This window comes from Hemiscyllium ocellatum, chromosome 39 (assembly GCF_020745735.1).
Source record: "Hemiscyllium ocellatum isolate sHemOce1 chromosome 39, sHemOce1.pat.X.cur, whole genome shotgun sequence".
Lineage (NCBI taxonomy): Eukaryota > Metazoa > Chordata > Chondrichthyes > Orectolobiformes > Hemiscylliidae > Hemiscyllium > Hemiscyllium ocellatum.
In genome coordinates, this window is record NC_083439.1 from 35,700,865 (window position 1) to 35,719,673 (window position 18,809).

The following is an 18,809-nucleotide window of genomic DNA, read 5'->3' on the forward strand; positions in this document are numbered from 1 at the left end:
AGGGTGAGGGTGAGGGTTAGTGCTAGTGTTAGGGTTGGGGTTAGGCTAGTTTAGGGTTAGGGCTAGGCTTAGGATTAGTGCTAGTGTTAGGGTTAGGTTTAGGGTGAGGCTAGTTTAGAGTTAGGGTTACGGTTGAGATTAGGATTATGGCTAATGTTAGGGTTAAGGCGAGGGGTAAGTCTAGGGCTAGGGTTAGTGTTTGGATTAGGGTAAGGATGAGGGTTAGGGTTACCATTAGGTTTAGGATTAGGGTTCGTTAAGGGTTAGGGTTAGATTTAGGGTTAGGATTAACGTTTGGGCTAGGGCTTGGGCTGGGCTAGGGTTAGGGTTAGGGTTAGGGTTGGGTTTAGGTTAGGGTTTAGGTAAGGGTTAGGATCAATGCTCGGGTTAGGGTTGGGGTTAGGGTTAGGCTTATGCGAATTTTCAGAAGAGACTTACCAGTAACTGCGATCGGGTTATGGTTAGGGTTAGGATTTGGGTTAGGGAGGCATAGGGTTAGGGTTAGGATTTGGGTTAGGGCTCGGATTTAGGGTTAGAGTTAGGGTTAGGGTTAGGTTTAGGGCTAGGGTTATGGTTAGAGTTAGGGTTAGGGTTAGGGATTGGTTTAGCTTTAGGGTTAGTATTAGGTTTAGGATCAGGGTTAGGGATGGGGTTAGGAATAGGATTAGGGCTCAGTTTAGGGTTCGGTTTCGGGTTAGGGCTAGAGTTAGGGCTAAGGTCTGGGTTAGAGTTGGGGTTAGGGTTAAGGTTCGAGTTACGGATAGGGTTATGGTTAGGGTTAGAGATAGGGCTAGTGTTAGGTTTAGGTTTAGATTTAGGGATAGGTTTATAGTTAGGGTTAGGGTTAGGGCGAGGGTTAGGGCTAAGGTTAGGTTTAGGGTTAGTGCTCGTGTTGGGGTTAGGCTAAGTTTAGTGTTAGGGTTAGGGTTAGAATTAGCATTAGGGCTAGGGTTAGGGTTAGGATTCGAGTTGGGGTTAGGCTTAAGTTTAATGTTAGGTTTTGGGTTACCGTTAGTGTTAAGGTTATGGTTAGGTTAGGGCTTGGATTAATGTTAAGTTTAGAGTTAGGGTTAGGGATAGGGTTAGGGTTAGGGTATGGGTTAGGATTAGGGTTTGGGCTCGGGTTCGGGATGGGCTGCGGTTTGGGTTAGGATTTGGTTTAGAGTTAGGGTTAGGGTTAGGGATAGGGTTAGTGTTAGGGTTAGGGTTAGGGTTAGGGTTGGGGTTAGGGATAGGGTTAGTGTTAGGTATAGGGCTAGAGCTAGGGTTAGGGCTAGGTTTACCGTTAGGCTTAGTGCTTGTGTTAGGTTTTGATTTGGGGTTAGTGCTAGGGTTAGGGTTAGGGTTAGGGTTAGAGTTAGGGTTAGGGTTAGGGTTAGAGTTAGGGATAGGTTTAGGTATAGGATTAGGGCTCGGGTTTGGTTGAGGCTTAGGGTTAGGGCTCGGTTTAGTGTTAGAGTTAGGGTTAGGGTTAGGACAAGGGTTAGGGTTAGAGCTAGGGATAGGTCTCGGGTTAGGGTTAGGGTCAAGGTTAGGCTTAAGTTTCGGTTTAGGTTTACAATTAGGGTTTGGTTTCAGGATCGGGTTAAGGTTAGTTTAAGGTTAAGGTTAAGAGTGAGGATTAGGATTTGATCTAGGGTTCAGATTATGTTTAGGGTTAGGGCTTGGGGTAATGTTCAGTTTAGGTTAAGGTTATGGTTCAGTTTCAGGTTAAGGATAAGATTAAGTTTAGGGCTAGTATTAGGTTAGGGTTAGGGTTAGGGCTAGGTTTAGAGTTAGGGTTAAGGTTAGGGTTCGGACTAGGGTTAGTGTTCAGGCTGGGGTTAGGGTAGGTTTAGGATTAGTGCTAGGGCTAGGGTTAGGGTTAGGGTTAGGGTTACAGTATGGGTTAGCCTTAGGGCTCATTTTCGGGTTCGTGTTAGCGTTAGGGCTAAGGTTAGTGCTAAACTTAGGGTTAGGGTTAAGATTAGAGTTAGGGTTAGGGTTAGGGAAGCAATAGGTTTAAGGTTAGGATTATGGTTAGGGCTCGGGTTATGATTAGTGTTAGGGTTAGGGTTAGGGATGGGATTAGGGTTATGTATAGAGTTAGGGTTAGGGATTAGTTTAGGATTAGGGTTAATATTAGGTTTAGGATCAGGATTAGGGTTATGGTTAGGGTTAGTGCTAGTGCTAGGTTTAGGTTTAGGGTTAGGGCTCGGTTTAGAGTTAGGATTAGGGTTAGGGTTAGCATTAGGGCTTGGGTTAGGATTAAAGCTAGGGGTAGGTCTAGGGTTAGGGTTAGGGTTAGGCTTAAGTTTCGGTTTAGGTTTACGGTTAGGGTTCGGTTTCAAGATCGGGTTAAAGTTAGGTTTTGGGTTAAGGTTTAGAGTGAAGGTTAGGGTTAGATCAAGGGTTCAGATTATGTTTAGAGTTAGGGCTAGGGTTAGGGCTTGGGGTAATGTTTGGTTTAAGTTTAGACTAGGGTTCGGTTTCTTGCTAAGGATAAGATTAGGTTTGGGGCTAGAATTAGGTTAGGGTTAGGGTTAGGGCTAGGTTTAGAGTTAGGTAAAGGTTAGGGTTCGGACTAGGGTTAGTGTTCAGGCTGGGGTTAGGGTAGGTTTAGGATTAGTGCTAGGGTTAGGGTTAGGGTTAGGGTTACAGTATGGGTTAGCCTTAGGGCTCATTTTCGGGTTCGTGTTAGCGTTAGGGCTAAGGTTAGTGCTAAGCTTAGGGTTAGGGTTAAGATTAGAGTTAGGGTTAGGGTTAGGGAAGCAATAGGTTTAAGGTTAGGATTATGGTTAGGGCTCAGGTTAGGATTAGTGTTAGGGTTAGGGTTAGGGATGGGATTAGGGTTAAGTATAGAGTTGGGGCTGGGATTAGTGTTTGGGTTAGGGCTAGGGTTAGGGCCAGGGTTATGGTTAGGGTTAGGGTTAGGGTAAGGGTTAGGACTAGGTTTAGGGTTAGGATGAGGGTTAGGGATGGGGTTAGGGTTAGGGTTTGGGCTCAGTTTAGGGTTAGGGCTATGGTTAGGGCTAAGATCAGGGTTAGTGCTAGGGTTATGATTAAGGTTAGGTTTAAGGTTTGGCTTATTGATAAGTTTAGGGTTAGGTTTAGTGCTCGTGCTAGGGTTAGGTTTAGGGTTAGGGCTAGGGTTTGGGCTAGGGCTCGGGCTGCACTAGGGTTAGGTTAGGATTTGTGTAAGGGTTAGGTTTAAGGTTAGGGCTAGGTTTTGGGCTGGGCTAGGGTTAGGGTTAGGTTTGGTGTAAGGGTTAGGGTCAACGCTTGGGTTAGGGTTGGGATTAGGGTTAGGGCTAGGGTTATTGTTAGGGCTCGGACCAAGGTTCGGTTAAGGTTTAGGTTTATGGTTTGGTTCAGGCTAGGGTTACGGTTAGGGTTAGTGTTAGGCTTATGCAAGTTTTTAAAAGAGACTTACCAGTAACAGAGATTGGGCTATGGTTAGGTTTAGGGTTAGGATTTGGGTTAGGGAGGTGATAGGGTTAGTGTTAGCGTTAGGATTTGGGTGAGGGCTCAGGTTGGGTTTACGGTTAGGGTTAGGGCTAGAGTTAGGGCCAGGATTATGGTTAGAGCTAAGGTTACGGTTAGGGATTGGTTTAGGATTAGGGTTAATATTAGGTTTAGGATCAGGGTTAGGGTTACGGTTAGGGTTAGTGCTCGTGCTAGGTTTAGGTTTAGGGTTAGGGCTCGGTTTAGTGTTAGGATTAGGGTCAGGGTTAGCATTAGGGCTTGGGTTAGGATTAGAGCTAGTGATAGGTCTATGGTTAGGGTCAGGCTTAAGTTTCGGTTTAGGTTTACGGTTAGGGTTCGGTTTCAAGATCCGTTTAAAGTTAGGTTTTGGGTTAAGGTTTAGAGTGAGGGTTAGGGTTAGATCAAGGGTTCAGATTATGTTTAGGGTTAGGGCTAGGGTTAGGGCTTGGGGTAATGTTTGGTTTAAGTTTAGGTTAGGGTTCGGTTTCTGGCTAAGGATAAGGTTAGGTTTAGGGCTAGGATTAGGTTAGGGTTAGGGTTAGGGCTAGGTTTAGAGTTAGGGTTAGGGTTAGGGTTCAGACTAGGGTTAGGGTTTGGGAGTGATAGGTTTAAGGTTAGGGTTATGGTTAGGACGAGGGTTGGGATTAAGGTTAGGATTAGGGATAGGGTTAGGGTTAGGGTTAGGGGTCGGACTAGGGTTAGGGTTAGGGATAGGGTTAGGGTTAGGGTTAGGGTTAAGGTTAGGGTTGCGATAGGGTTAGGGTTAGGTTACGGACTAGGGTTAGGGTTTGGGAGTGATAGGTTTAAGGTTAGGATTATGGTTAGTTCTTGGGTTGGGATTAGGGTTTGGGTTAGGGTTAGGGTTAGGGTTAAGGATAGGGTGAGGGTGAGGGTTAGGGTTAGAGTTAAGGTTAGGGTTTCGATAGGGTTAGGGTTAGGGATAGGGTTAGGTTTAGAGTTTGGGCTAGGATTTGGTTTAGGGTTGGGATTAGGGTTAGGGTAATGGTTAGGGATTGGGTTCAGGGTCAGGGTTAGTGTAAGGGTTAGGGTTAAGATTAGAGATCAGGTTGGGGTTAGGTATAGAATTAGGGCAGGGCTAGGGTTAGGGTTAGGGTTAGTGCTAGTGTTAGGTTTAGGATTAGGGTTAGGGTTAGGGTTAAGGATAGGGTGAGGGTTAGGGTTAGAGTTAAGGTTTGGGTTTCGATAGGGATAGGGTTAGGTTTAGAGTTTGGGCTAGGATTTGGTTTAGGGTTGGGATTAGGGTTAGGGTAATGGTTAGGGATTGGGTTCAGGGTCAGGGTTAGTGTAAGGGTTAGGGTTATGATTAGAGATCAGGTTGGGGTTAGGTATAGAATTAGGGCAGGGCTAGGGTTAGGGTTAGGGTTAGTGCTAGTGTTAGGTTTAGGATTAGGGCTCAGTTTAGAGATCGGGTTAGGGTTAGGAATAGGGTTAGCATTAGGGTTGGGGTTAGGGTTAGGCTTAAGTTTCAGTTTAGGTTTAGGGTTAGGGTTCAGTTTCAGGCTCAGGTTATGGTTAGGGTTAGGGTTAAGGTTTAGAGTGAGGGTTAGGGTTAGATCTAGGGTTTAGATTATGTTTAGGGTTAGGTCTAGGGTTAGGGCTTAGGGTAATGTTCGGTTTAGATTTAGGTTAGGGTTCAGTTTCAGGCTAAGGATAAGGTTAGGTATAGGGCTAGAGTTAGGTTAGGGTTAGAGTTAGGGTTTGGGCTAGGATTGGAGCTAAGGTTAGGGTAGTGTTAGGGTTCGGACAAGGGTTAGTGGTCGGGCTGGGGTTAGGGTTAGGGTTAGGGTTAGGGCTAGGGCTTGGGTTAGTTTTAGTGCTTGGGTTAATGTTCGGTTTCGGGTTAGTGTTAAGGTTAGGGTTAGGGTTAGGGTTAGGGTTAGGGTTAGGGTTAGGGTTAGGGTTATGGTTACGGTATGGGTTAGCCTTAGGGCTCATTTTCGGGTTCGGGATAGCATTAGGGCTAAGCTTAGGGTTAGGGTTAAGATTTGGGTTAGGTTTAGGGCTTGGATTAATGTTAGGGTTAGGGTTAGTATTAGGATTAGGGTTAGGTTTAGGGTTAGGTCTAGGATTCGGGTTAGGGTTAGGATTAGGGTTTGGGTTAGGATTAGTGTTTGGGCTATTTTGTAAGGCTTGGATTAATGTTAGGTTTAGTGTTCGTGTTAGGGTTAGGGTTGGGTTAGGTTTAGGATTCGGCTTAGGGTTAGGGTTAGAGTTTGGGTTGGGATTAGCGTTTAGACTAGGCTTTGGGCTGGGCTAGAGTTAGGGTTTGGGTTAGGTTTGGGGTATGGGTTAGGGTTAGGGTTAGCATTAGGGTTAGGGTTAGCGTTAGGGCTCGGGTTAAGGTTTGGTTAGGGTTCGGTTTCAGGCTAGGGTTAAGGTTAGGGTTAGTGTTAGGGTTATGCGGGTTTTCAGAAGAGACTTACCAGTAACTGCAATCGGTTTAGCGTTAATGTTAGGATTAGGGTTAGGGTTAGTGTTTGTGTTAGGGCTAGGGTTAGGGTTCGGGTTAGGGTTAGGGAATCAAAAGCTTTAAGGTTAGGATTATGGTTAGGGTCAGCGTTAGGATTAGTTGTAGGGTTAGTGCGAGGGTTAGTTTTAAGATTAGGGTTAGGGTTAGGGATGGGGTTAGGGATAGGTATAGGGTTAGGGCAAGGGTTAGGGCTAGGGTTAGGGCCAGGGTTATGGTTAGGGTTTGGGTAAGGGTTGGGTCTTGGTTTAGGTTTAGGGTTAGGATTAGGTTTAAGATAAGGGTTAGGGATGGTGTTAGGAATGGGGTTAGGGTTTGGGCTCAGTTTAGGGTTTGGTTTAAGTTTAGGGCTAGGGTTCGGGCTAAGGTCAGGGTTAGGGTTAGGACTAAGTTTTGAGTTAGGGTTAGGGTTAGGGCTAGGGCGAGGGTTAGGGTTTGTGTTGGGATTAGTGTTTGGACTAGTTTTTGGGCTGGGCTAGAGTTAGGGTTAGGGTTAGGTTTGGGGTAAGCGTTTGGGTCAACGCTTGGGTTGGGGTTAGGGTAGGGTTAGGGTTAGCGTTAGGGCTCGGGGTTAAGGTTCGGTTAAGGTTTAGGGTTAGGGTTCGGTTTCAGGCTAGGGTTAAGGTTAGGGTTAGTGTTGGGGTTATGCGGGTTTTCAGAAGAGACTTACCAGTAACTGCAATCGGTTTAGCATTAGGGTTAGGATTAGAGTTAGGGTTAGGATTAGGTTTAGAGTTAGGGTTAGGGAAGCAAAAGCTTTACGGTTAGGATTACGGTTAGGGTCAGGGTTAGGATTAGTGTTAGGGTTAGTGCGAAGGATAGGTTTAGGGTTAGGGTTAGGATTAGGGATGGGGTTAAGGATAGGTATAGAGTTAGGGCAATGGTTAGTGTTAGGGTTCGGGCTACAGTTAGGGTCAGGGCTATGGTTAGGGTTAGGTTTAAGGTAAGGGTTAGGACTAGGATTAGGATTAGGTTTAGGATTAGGGTTAGGGTAGGGTTAGGGATGGGATTAGGCTCGGTTTAGGGTTCGGGTTAGGGTTAGGGCTAGGGTTAGGGCTAAGGTCAGGGTTAGGGATTAGGTTTAGGGTTAGGGTTAGGGAAGCAATAGCTTTAACGCTAGGATTATGGTTAGGGCTAGGGTTAGGATTAGTGTTAGGGTTAGGGCAAGAGTTAGGGTTAGGGTTTGGGATGGGATTGGGATTGGATATAGGATTAGGGCGAGGGTTAGTGTTATGGTAAGGGCTAGGGCTATGGCCAGGGTTACGGTTAGGGTTAGGGTAAGGGTTAGAGCTAGGTTTAAGTTTAGGGTTAGGATTAGGTTTAAGATTAGGTTTAGGGTAAGGGTTAGGGATGGGGTTATTGTTAGGGTTAGGATTTGGACTTGTTTTTGGGTTCGGTTTAGGGTAAGGGCAAGGGTTAGGGCTAAGGTTAGGTTTAGGGTTAGGGTTAAGGTTAGGGTTAGGGTTAAGGTTAGGTTTAGGGTTAGGGTTAAGGTTAGGGTTAGGGTTAAGGTTAGGTTTAGGGTTAGGCTTATTGATATGTTTCGGGTTAGGTTTTGTACTAGCGTTAGGGTTAGGGCTAGGTTTGGGTTAGGTTTAAGTTAAGTCTAGGGTTTGGTTGAGGGCTGCGGTTAGGGTTAGGGTTAGGGTTGGGGTTAATGTTAGATTTTGGGATAGGGCTAATGTTAAGATTAGGGTTAGGTTTAGGGTGTGGGTAAATGTTAGGGTTGGGGTTAGAGTTAGCGTTTCGGTTAGGGTTAAATTTATGGCTAGGGTTTGGATTAGGTTTATGGTTAGGATTATGGTTAATGTTAGGTCTAGGGTTAGGGTTAGGGCTAGGGTTAGGGTTAGGGCTAGGGTTTGGGCTGGGCTTGGGTTAGGGTTTGGGATAGGTCTGGGGTTCGGGTTGTGGCTGGGTTTAGGATTAGGGTTAGGGTTAGGGTTAGGATTACGGTTAGGATTAGGGCTTGGCTAAAGTTTCAGTTTAGGTTTAGAGTTATGGTTCGGTTTCAGGCTAGGCTTAAGATTCTGGTTTGTGATAGAGTTAGTTGAGTTTCAGAAGTGTCTTACCAGTTCCTGCGATAGTGTTAGGGTTAGTGTTTGGGATAGGGCTAGGTTTAGTTTTAGGGTTAGTGTTAGGAATTGGGTTCAGGGGTTAGGGTTAGGGTTATGTTTTGGGTTAGGGCTCGGTTTAGGTTTCAGTTTCGGGTTTGGGCTTGGGTAGTGCTAGTGTTCGGGTTAGGGCTAGGTTTGAGGTTAGGGCGAAGATTAGGGTTATGATTTGGGTTAGGGTTAGAGTATGGATTAGAGTTAGGTTCAGGGCTAGGTTTAGGATTAGGGCTGGGGATATGGCTAGGATTAGGGCTAGGGTTGGAGTTAGCGTTAGGCGTAGGGTTTGGGTTATGGCTAGGTTTATAATTAGGGTTTGGGTTACAGTTAGGATTTGCATTATAGATGGGGTTAGGGGTTAGGTTTAGGGCTCTGTTTCAGGTTAGGGTTAGGGTTAGGGTTAGGGTTAGGGTTAGGGCTCTGTTTAAGTTTCAGGTTAGGGTTAGGGCTAAGGTTAGGGTTATGGTTTGGGTTAGGGTTAGTGATTAGATTAGATTAGATTAGATTACTAACAGTGTGGAAACAGACCCTTCGGCCCAACAAGTCTACACTGACCCGCCGAAGCGCAACCCACCCATACCCCTAACCTAACACTACAGGCAATTCAGCATGGCCAATTCACCTGACCCGCACATCTTTGTGACTGTGGGAGGAAACCGGAGCACCCGGAGGAAACCCACGCAGACACGGGGAGAACGTGCAAACTCCACACAGTCAGTCGCCTGAGTCAGAAATTGAACCCAGGTCACGCTGTGAGGCAGCAGTGCTAACCACTGTGCCACCGTGCCGCCCCTAAGTGTTAGTGTTAGGGTTAGGTTGAGGGCTAGGGCTGCGTTTAGAGTTATGGTTTGGGTTAGGATTGGGGTTAGGTTTAGGGCTAGGTTTAGGTTTAGGGCTAAATCTAGTTCTAGGTTTACGGTGAGTGTTTAGTTTAGGGTTTGTTTTATGGTTGGGCTAGGGTTAGGTTTAAAGTTAGGGCTAGAATTAGGGTTAGGGCTTGGGTTAGGGCTAGGCATAGGGCTAGGGTTAGCGCTAGGGCTTAGATTCCAGTTAGGGCTAGGGTTAGGGTGAGGGTTAGGGTTAGGGGTAAGGTTAGGGTTAGGGTTAAGGTTCAGTTTAGTTTTAGGGTTAAGGTTCGGTTTCAGGCTAGGTTAAGTTTAGGGTTAGTGTTAGGGTCAGGTGAGTTTTCAGAAGAGACTTACCAGTACTTGCGATAGCGTTAGGGTTAGGGTTAGGGAAGGGTTAGGTATGCGAGTCAGTTATGGTTAGGGCTAGGGTTAGGGATAGAGTTAGGGTTAGGACTATGTTTAGGGTTAGGGTTAGGATCAGAGCTAGGGTTATGGTTAGCGTTAGGCTTAGGGTTAGGATTGTGGTTAGGTTTAGGTTTAGGGTTAGAATTAGGCTTAGGGTTACGGTTAGTGGTCAGGTTAGGTATGAGGTTAGGGGTTAGGGTTATGTCTCAGTTTAGGGTTAGAGCTCGGTTTAGGTTTTATTTTAGGGTTAGGGTTAGGTTTAGGGTAAGGGCTAGATCTAGTTCTAAGGTGACGCTGAGTGTTAGGGTTAAGGTTCAGTTTATTGTTAGGGTTAGGGCTAGGATTAAGGTTAGGGCTAGGGTTAGGGTAATGGTTATGGCTAGATTCAGGGTTAGGGCTATGAATAGAGCTTCGGTTAGGGCTAGGGCTGGGGTTGGGGTTGGGGTTAGGGCTAGGGTTATAGTGAGAGTTAGGGCTAGGAATAGGGTTTGGATTTGGGTTAGGGGTAGGGTTAAGGTGAGGGATAGGGTAGGGCTAGTATTTGGTCTGGGCTAGTGTTAATGTGAGGGTGATAGGGTTAGGGTTCGGGTTAGGTTTAGGGTTACGTCTAGTGTTAGTGTTAGGTTTAGGGTTCGGGCTTGGGTTAGGGTTAGGGCTCAGGTTAGGGTTAGGTTTAGGGTTTGTGCTTGGTTCAAGGTTAGGATTAATGTTAGGTTTTGGGTTATGTTTAATGTTAGGTTTAGGTTTAGGACTTGGGCTAGGGTTAGTGTTTGGGTGAGGGTTAGGATTTGGGCGCAGGTTAAGTTTAGGATAGGGTTAAGTCCACGGTTAGGATTAGGGTTCGGGTTAATGTTAGGGTTAGCATTAGGGTCAGGGTTAGGGTTAGGGTTAGGCTCTATTTGCCAAAGCTATCTCATGTCCTCTTTTTTTCCTCCTGATTTCCCTCTTAAACGTACTCCTATTGACTCAGGGATTCTTCCTGCACACACTTGACAAAATCTGCTCCATCCAAACTATTTGCACTAAGGTGGTCCCAATCAATATTAGTGATGTTGAAGTCACCCATGACAACAACCTGTTGCTTCTGCACCTTTCCAAAATCTGCCTCCCAATCTGCTCCTTCATATCTCTGTTGCTGTTGGGGTGTCTATGGAGAACTCCTAATAACATGACTGCTCCTTCCTGTTTCTGACTTACTCCCATACTGACTTTGTAGGCAAACCCTCCTCGATGACCTCTCTTTCTGCAGCCGTAATACTATCCCTGATTCGCAATGTCACTCCCCCACCATTTTGACCTCCTTCTCTGTTCCTTTTGAAACATCAAAACCCTGGAATATCCAACAATGATTCCTGTCGCTGTGATGATGAGGAGGTACTGGTGTTAGACCGGGGTGGACAAAGACAAAGGAGTGTTCCATCCCAGTCGGAGAACACTTCAGTGGTCCAGGACATTCGGCCTCGGATCTTCGGGTGACCACCCTCTGAGGTGGACTTCAGGATGTGCAACAACTCAGAGTGACTGAGCAGAAGCTGTTAGCCAAGTTCGGAACACATGAGCATGGCCTCCACCAGGACCTAGGGTTTATGTCATACTACAGATGACCCCACTACACCATACACTCTCACAACACACTCACACATAAGTATACCTACACACACACTAACACAAACCCCTTCTCATACACATGGTCTCTCTCACACCCACACCCTCTCACAGACTTATACTCTGTCACACACTCTACCAAGCATGCACACATGCACACACACGTACACACATGTACGCACACATTTACACTTGCACTCCCTCCCACACTCTCACACTCTCTCTCTCACATACACACACACACGCGCACACTCTCTCTTTCTCTCTCACATGCACGCACACACACATATAAGTCTATGGGATGAATTTGCATTTGCAGAATTGTATTTGCAGATGCATTTTATTTTTGCTCAAAAAGCACACAATCTGCAGGCAGTCAGTACAGACAGTCAGTCCATGTGACATTTTACAAATTCCTACTTTGTAGGACTCAAGTCTGACTCAAGACTGGAATACAGGGAGACTCTCGCCTCATACTTTTAATGCATTGTCTGATCTGAGATGTCTCTTTTTTTAATAAAACTTCAAGTTATCTTGTGACTTGAAAGAAGTTTTAGGATTTACATATTAATAAATCGAAACCTGAAACACCATTCTAAAAGATGAAAGACTTAACAGCAATCTAGGTTTGTTTAATATATCATTTCAGCTATGATTTTGTTCTATAAGTTCTGTGTCTTATCATCCTGTCCCACTAGCTACCTGACAAAGGAGCAGCACTCCGAAAACTAGTGCTTCTAAATAAAACTGTTGGACTATAATCTGGTGTTGTGTGATTTTTAACTTTGCCCCTGTCATATCCAAATCTCCATAATGGCCACAACATCATAGTTCCAAGTACTGATCCATGCTCTAAGTTCATCCTCCTTATTCCTGATACTTCTTGTATTAAAATAGACACCCCTCAACCCAACGCACTGACTGCTACTTTACCTTTTCAACTGTGTATCCTTCCTCACAGACTCTCGAGCAATAATGCTTCTAGATAAGGAATACCAGCATCTAGGCGAATGCTCTGGAGAAAGTGAGTTCAAATCTCACTGAGGCTTAATAAACCTGGAAGGAAGCCCATCCCAATGATGGTAATCAATTAAATGATCAATTGTTGTCAAAAAATTCATTTCTTTCACTAGTGTATTTCAGTAAAGAAAATGTACCAAACCCACTCGGTCTTATAGGTGACTCCTGACCCACAGAATATGATTAAGTTCCTTTCCTCCTATAAGACTAAGTTATGTTTCTCTGATGAAGCTGTTGTTCGATTGTTTAGTATCTCCTTTGGTGGTCTGGTGTTACATTTTGTTTCTACATTCGTGGAGGCTCTGTCAGTACTTCTATCCCCTACATTAAAGGCTATTCCAAAAGGATGAGAGAGAGTTTTACTCTTCAGTGAGTGATAACGACCTAGAACTCACTGCATAAGACAGTTGTGGAAGCAGAGATGATTGATGATTGATGATTTTAAAGTGAGATTGGATGGGTACATGAGGGAAATAATCTTACGGAGCTATGGGAATGGAATGGACGAGTTGGAGTGATTGGTTTGCTTCCTAGAACATCAACATGAATCCATTTGGTAATTTAGCGTGGGCCAACCCACCCTGACCTGCATTTCTTTGGACTGTGGGAGGAAACCAGAGCGGTCGGAGGAAACCCAGACAGACACGGGGAGAATGTGCAAACTCCACACAAACAGTTGCCTGAGGCTGGAATCAAACCCTAGGTCACTGGCACTGCGAGGTACCGGGGCTAACCACTGAGCCGCTGTCACACCTCTGAACTGGCGCATAGATTATTTTCTAAACAGGGAAAGGGTTTGGAAATCTAAAGCAGAAAGGCACTTGCTTGTCCTAGTTCAGGATTCTCTGAATGTTAACATGCAGATTCAGTTGGGCACTGAGGAAGGCAAATGCAACATTAGCCTTCATTTTGAGAGGGTTGGAACGCAAGAGCAGGGATGCCAGACTGAGACTGTATAAGGCTCTGGTCAGACTGCATTTGGAATATGTTATAGGCCCTATATTTAAGAAAGATGCGGTGACCTTGGAGGGGGCCCTGAGGAGGTTCATAAGAATGATCCTGGGGACAAAGAGCTGATCAGACAAGGAGCAGTTGAGGTCTCTGAGTCGGTACTCGATGGAATTCAAAGGATGAGGCAGACTCTCATTGAAACTTACAGAACTGTCAGAGGCCTGGATCGAGTGATCATGGAGAAAGTGTTTCCACCAGTAGGAGAGACTAGAATCAGAGGGCACAGTTTCCAAGTGTAGGGACAACCCTTCAGAAATGGGATGAGGAGGAATTTGTTCAGCCAGTGGAAGGTTAATCTTTGGAACCCATCGTTGCAGAGAGTCGTGGAGGCCAAATCATTAAGTGTATTTAAGACAGAGATGGATATGTCCTTGGTTAATAAGGGGATGAAGGTTTGTTTTTTATTAATTCACAGAATGTGAATGTCACTGGCTGGGCCAGCATTTATTGCCAATTCCTAATTGCCCAGAGGGCAGATAAGAGTCGACCACATTGCTGTGGGTCTGGAGTCACATGTAGGGATGGCAGTTTTTCTCCCTAAAGGGCATTAATGAATCAGATACGTTTTTCCAAACAATCGATAATCTCAGAACTTTTTTCAATTCCATTCAAATCTGCTCTGGTGGGATTTAAACCGGGATCCCCAGAACATCAGCTGATTAATGGTCCAGTGGTAATACCAGATTAGATTAGATTCCCTACAGTATGGAAACAAGCCCTTCGGCCCAACAAGTCTACACTGACCCTCCGAAGAGTAACCCACCCAGACCGATCTCCCACTGACTAATGCACCTAGCACCATGGGCAATTTAGCATGGCCAATTCACCTAACCTGCACATCTTTGGATAATGGGAGGAAACCGGAGCACCCAGAGGAAACCCACACAGACACGGAGAGAATGTGCAAACTCCACACAGACAATTGCCTGAGGCTGGAATCAAACCTGGGTCCCTGGCGCTGTGAAGCAGCAGTGCTAACCACTGAGCCACTATGCCACTAGGCCATCTCCTCCCAGTAATAATAACCACTGAAAAACAATGGAAAAAAAGAAGCAAGTTATCCAGATATAGAACGGAGAAGAAAAAATACCCAGCCTTCCCATTATGGAGGAGTCTCCTCTCCTGCAGGTATCTCTCCTGCACTCACCTGCTTGCGCAGGGAAAGCTTCTGCTGATATCCATTTCAGCCGACACCATGGCTGTGAGGATGGCAAGTTGGGGCATTCTTCCTGTGTGAAATCAATTCCTAAAGGACAGAGGGAGAGAGAGAAGGCATTGCTGGTTCATCTGAACAATACCACTGTCTCTTTAATCTAAGAAACTGCTGGTTATAATGCTTCTAGTTCATTGGCAGTATCAGGGCTCTGAGCATGGCTGACAGGTTGGTAATGACCCTGGGTACACACTCCCCAACATTACAGAGCTCTGGCCACACTCAGAAGGTGCTGCCCATCGCTGGTGTTGCTTGGTACCTGCAGACCTGACTGCAGCCTGATGTTAAGGTTTGATGCCATGCGAGAGATGAATAGTTAAACTTGTTGTGACAATGCACACTTCAGGTCCTTCAGACGTCACTGCACCTATTTCTGCTAACGTTCTAAAAGCAAAAACAAACAACAGGACATAGAACAGTACAGCACAGACCCTTCAGCCCTTGATGTTGTACTGGCCTTTTATTCTCCTCTAAGATCAACTAATCTACATTCCCTATATTTTACTATCATCCATGTGCCTATCTAAGAGTCGCTTAAATATCTCAAATGTATCTGAGATACTGCTGCTGGCAGTGCATTCCACGCACGGACCACTCTCTGTGTAAAGAACCTACTTCTGACATCTGACCACAAGGGTCGGTGTTGGGTCCACTGCTGTTCGTCGTTTTTATAAACGACCTGGATGAGGACGTTGAAGGGTGGGTTAGTAAATCTGCAGATGACACAAAGGTTGGTGGAGTTGTGGATCATGACAAAGGATGTTGTAGGTTACAGAGAGACATAGATAAGCTGTAGAGCTGGGCAGAGAGGTGGCAAATGGAGTTTAATGCGGGCAAGTGTGAGGAGCTTCACTTTGGTCAGAGTAACCGGAAAGCAAAGTTCTGGGCTAATGGTAAGATTCTTGGTAGTGTAGATGAGCAGAGAGATCTCAGTGTCCAGGTGCAGAGATCCTTGAAAGTTGTCACCCAGGTTGACAGGGTTGTTAAGAAGACATACAGTGTTTTAGCTTTTATTACTAGAGGGATTGAGTTCTGGAACCATGAGGTTATGCTGCAGCTGTACAAAACTCTGGTGCGGCTGCACTTGGAGTATTGTGTACAGTTCTGGTCACCGTATTATAAGAAGGATGTGGAAGCTTTGGAAAGGGTGCAGAGGAGGTTTACTAGGATGTTACCTGGTTTGGAGGGAAGGTCTTACGAGGAAAGGCTGAGGGACTTGAGGTTGTTTTTGTTGGAGAGAAGAAGGTTGAGAGGTAACTTAATAGAGACATATAAGATAATCAGAGGGTTAGATAGGGTGGACAGGGAGAGCCTTCTTCCAAGTATGGTGATGGCGAGTATGAGGGGCATAGCTTTAAATTGAGGGATGATAGATATAGGACAGATGTCAGAGGTAGTTTCTTTACTCAGAGAGTAGTAAGGTTACGGAATGTTTTGCCTGCAATGGTAGTAGATTTGCCAACTTTAAGTACATTTAAGTCGTCATTGGATAAGCATATGGACTTACATGGAATAGTGTAGGTTAGATGGGCTTCAGATTGGTATGACAGATTGGCGCAACATCGAGGGCCAAAGGGCCTGTACTGCGCTGTAATGTTCTATGTACTATGTTTAAACCTTCCTCCAATCACCTTAAAATTGTGCCCCTTGTGATAGCCACTTCTGCCCTGGGAGGAAGTCTCTGACTATCCCCTCTATCTATGCCTCTCATCTTCTTGTACACCTCTGCAGGTAAAAGTGAGGACTGCAGATGCTGGAGATTAAAGTCAAGATTAGAGTGGTGTGGAAAAGCACAGCAGGTCAGGCAGCATCCGAGAAGCAGGAAAATCGACATTTCAGGCAAAAGCCCTTCGTCTTGTACCCCTCTATCAAGTCACCTCTCATCCCTTTTCACTTGAATGAGAAAAGCTCTAGTTCCCTCAACCTTTCTTCATAAGACATACCCTCCAGTCCAGGCAGCATCTGGGTAAATCTCCTCTGCACCCTCTGTAAAACTTCCACATCCTTCCTATAATGAGGCAATCAGAACTGAACACAATACTCCAAGTGCGGTCTAACCAGGATGCTATAAAGCTGCAGCATAACCTCACAGCTCTTAAACACAATACCCCTGATAATTAAAGCCAATACACCACGCACTTTCTTAACAACCTTATCAATCTGTGTGGCAACTTTGAGGGATCTATGCACATGGTCCCCAAGATCTGACTGTTCCTCCACGACCTGCCCCTCACAAAGCCACACTGACCATCTCTAATCAAACTATAGTTTTCCAAGTAATCATAAATCCTGTCTCTCAGAATCCTCTCCAATACTTTGCCCACCACTGACGTAAGACTGACTAATCTGCTTTTAACGCTGTAATCTGCATTCAAATTCGACCTTCCAAAATGAATCTCTTCACACTATCTCGATCTGCCACTTCTCAGCCCAGCTCTGCATCCTATCAATATCCCGTTGCAACCTACAACAGCCCTCCATACTATCCACAACTCCAACAACCTTCACGTCATCGGCAAACTTACATCAACTTCCACTTCCTCATCCAAGTTATTTATAAAAAGCACAAAAAGCAGAGGTCCCAGAACCGATCCCTGTGGAACATCACTGGTCACCGAGTGCCAGGCTGAATACTTTACATCTACCACCACCCTTTGTCTTCTAAGGGCCAACCAATTCTGTATCCAGACAGACAGGGTCCCCTATATCCCATGCCTCCTTACTTTCAGAATGAGCCTACCATGCAGAACCTTATCAAAAGCCTTGCTAAAATTTATGTACACCACACCCACTGCTCTACCTTCATCAATGTGTTTTGTCACATGCTCAAAGAATTCCATAAGGTTTGTGAGGCACAACCTGCCTCTCACAAAGCCACACTACCTCTAATCAAACTGTAGTTTTCTAATATCCTCTCCAATATTTTGCCCACTACTGATGTCAGACTGACTGGTCTGTAATTCCCAGGATTATCCCTATTCCCTTTCTTGAACAAGGGAATAACATTTGCCACCCTCCAATCATCTGGCACTACTCCAATGGACAGTGAGGATGCAAAGATCATTACCAAAGGTGCAGCAATCTCTTCCCTCACTTCCTGTAGTAACACAGGGTATATCCCATCTGGCCCAGTTGTCTATCCTTATGTTTTTCCAAAGTTTGAGCACATTTTCCATCTTAACCTGTTCAAGCATATCAGTCTGTTTCATGCCATCCTCAGAAACGTCAAGGTCTCTCTCACTAGTGAATACTGAAGCAAAGTATTCATCAAGGACCTCCCTACCCCCTCCGTCTCCAGGCATTAAGTTCCTTCCTCTATCCCTGATTGGCCCTACCCTCACTCTGGCCATCCTCTTGTTCCTCACAGAAGTGTAGAAGACCTTGGGGTTTTCCTTAATCCTACCCAACAAGGCTTTTCCATGCCGCCTTTTAGCTCTCCCACGTCCATTCTGCAGTTCCTTCCTGGTTACCTTGTAATCCTCTACAGCCCTGTCTGATCCTTGCCTCCTCAACCTTAAGTAAGCTTCCTTCGTTCTCTTGACTAGATGTTCCACATCTCTTATCACCCGAGGTTCCTTCACCCGACCATTCCTTCCTTACCTCAGCGGGACAAACCTGTCCAGCACTTGCAGCAAGTGCTCCCTAAACAGCTTCCACATTTCTGTCGTGCATTTTCCTGAGAACATCTGTTCCCAATTTCGTTGCCCTGGTTCCTGCTATATAGCATTGTAACTCCCCCTTCCCCAATTAAATTCTTTCCCATACCATCTGCTCCTATCCCTCTCCATGACTCAGTATGCTCTCCCAACGAGATATCTGACAACTGGTCTGGTTCGTAGCCAAGCACCAAATCCAATATGGCCTCCTCTCTAGTCGGCCTATCTACATATAGAGTCAGGAATCCTTCCTGGACACACCTGACAAAAACTGCTCCACCCAGACTATTTGAACTAAGCAGGCTCCAATCAATATTAGGAAAGTTAAAGTCACTCATGACAACACATTTACTTCTGCTCATTTCCAAAGTCTGCCTCCCATTCTGCTCCTCTGTGTCTCTGCTGCTACTTGGGTGGGGGGAGGGGGAGGGGCTCCTTTCCTGTTTCTGACTTCCATCCACACTGACACTGTACAGAAACCCTCCTTGACAACCCCTCTTTCTGCAGCGTGATTCTATCCCTGATTAGCAATGCCACTCCCCACCTCTTTTACCTTCCCACCATTCCTTTTGAAACATCTAAACCCTGGAACATCCAACAACCATGGCTGCCCCTGTGATATCCAAGTTTCTGTAATGGCCACAACATCATACTGATCCATGCTGTACATTCATCACCCTTATTCCTGATACTTCTTGCATTAAAATTGACATACTTCAGCCCATCACACTGGCTGCACCTTTGCCCTATCAAGTGCCTATTCCTCCTCTCAGACTCTCTGCACGCTGTAGCTGGCTGTTCACTACCTATTCCACCAGCTGATCTGTAGCTCAGGTTCCCATTCCTCTGCCAATCTAGCTGAAAACCTAGTTTAAATAATGCTAGTAAATGAGAGGAGGAAGTGCTGGATGTCTTGAAACACATAAAAGTGGATAAATACCCAGGACCTGATCAGGGTTACCCTAGAACTCTGTGGGAAGCTAGGGAAGT

At 45.5% G+C, this 18,809-nt stretch overlaps 1 protein-coding gene across 5 annotated transcripts in view; it reads right to left on the reverse strand.

Moving 5' to 3' along the window:
* cfap161 (cilia and flagella associated protein 161) overlaps window positions 1–18,809 on the reverse strand; it is a 121,559-nt gene that overhangs the window by 83,841 nt on the left and 18,909 nt on the right. For 2 of the 5 annotated variants that reach the window (XM_060853083.1, XM_060853082.1), the window contains one exon: window positions 14,098–14,196. The exons of the other annotated variants lie outside the window; for them this stretch is intronic. The gene's annotated coding sequence lies outside the window, so the exon portion shown is untranslated. The remainder of the gene's footprint in view (window positions 1–14,097; window positions 14,197–18,809) is intronic. 5 annotated transcript variants of the gene reach the window in all.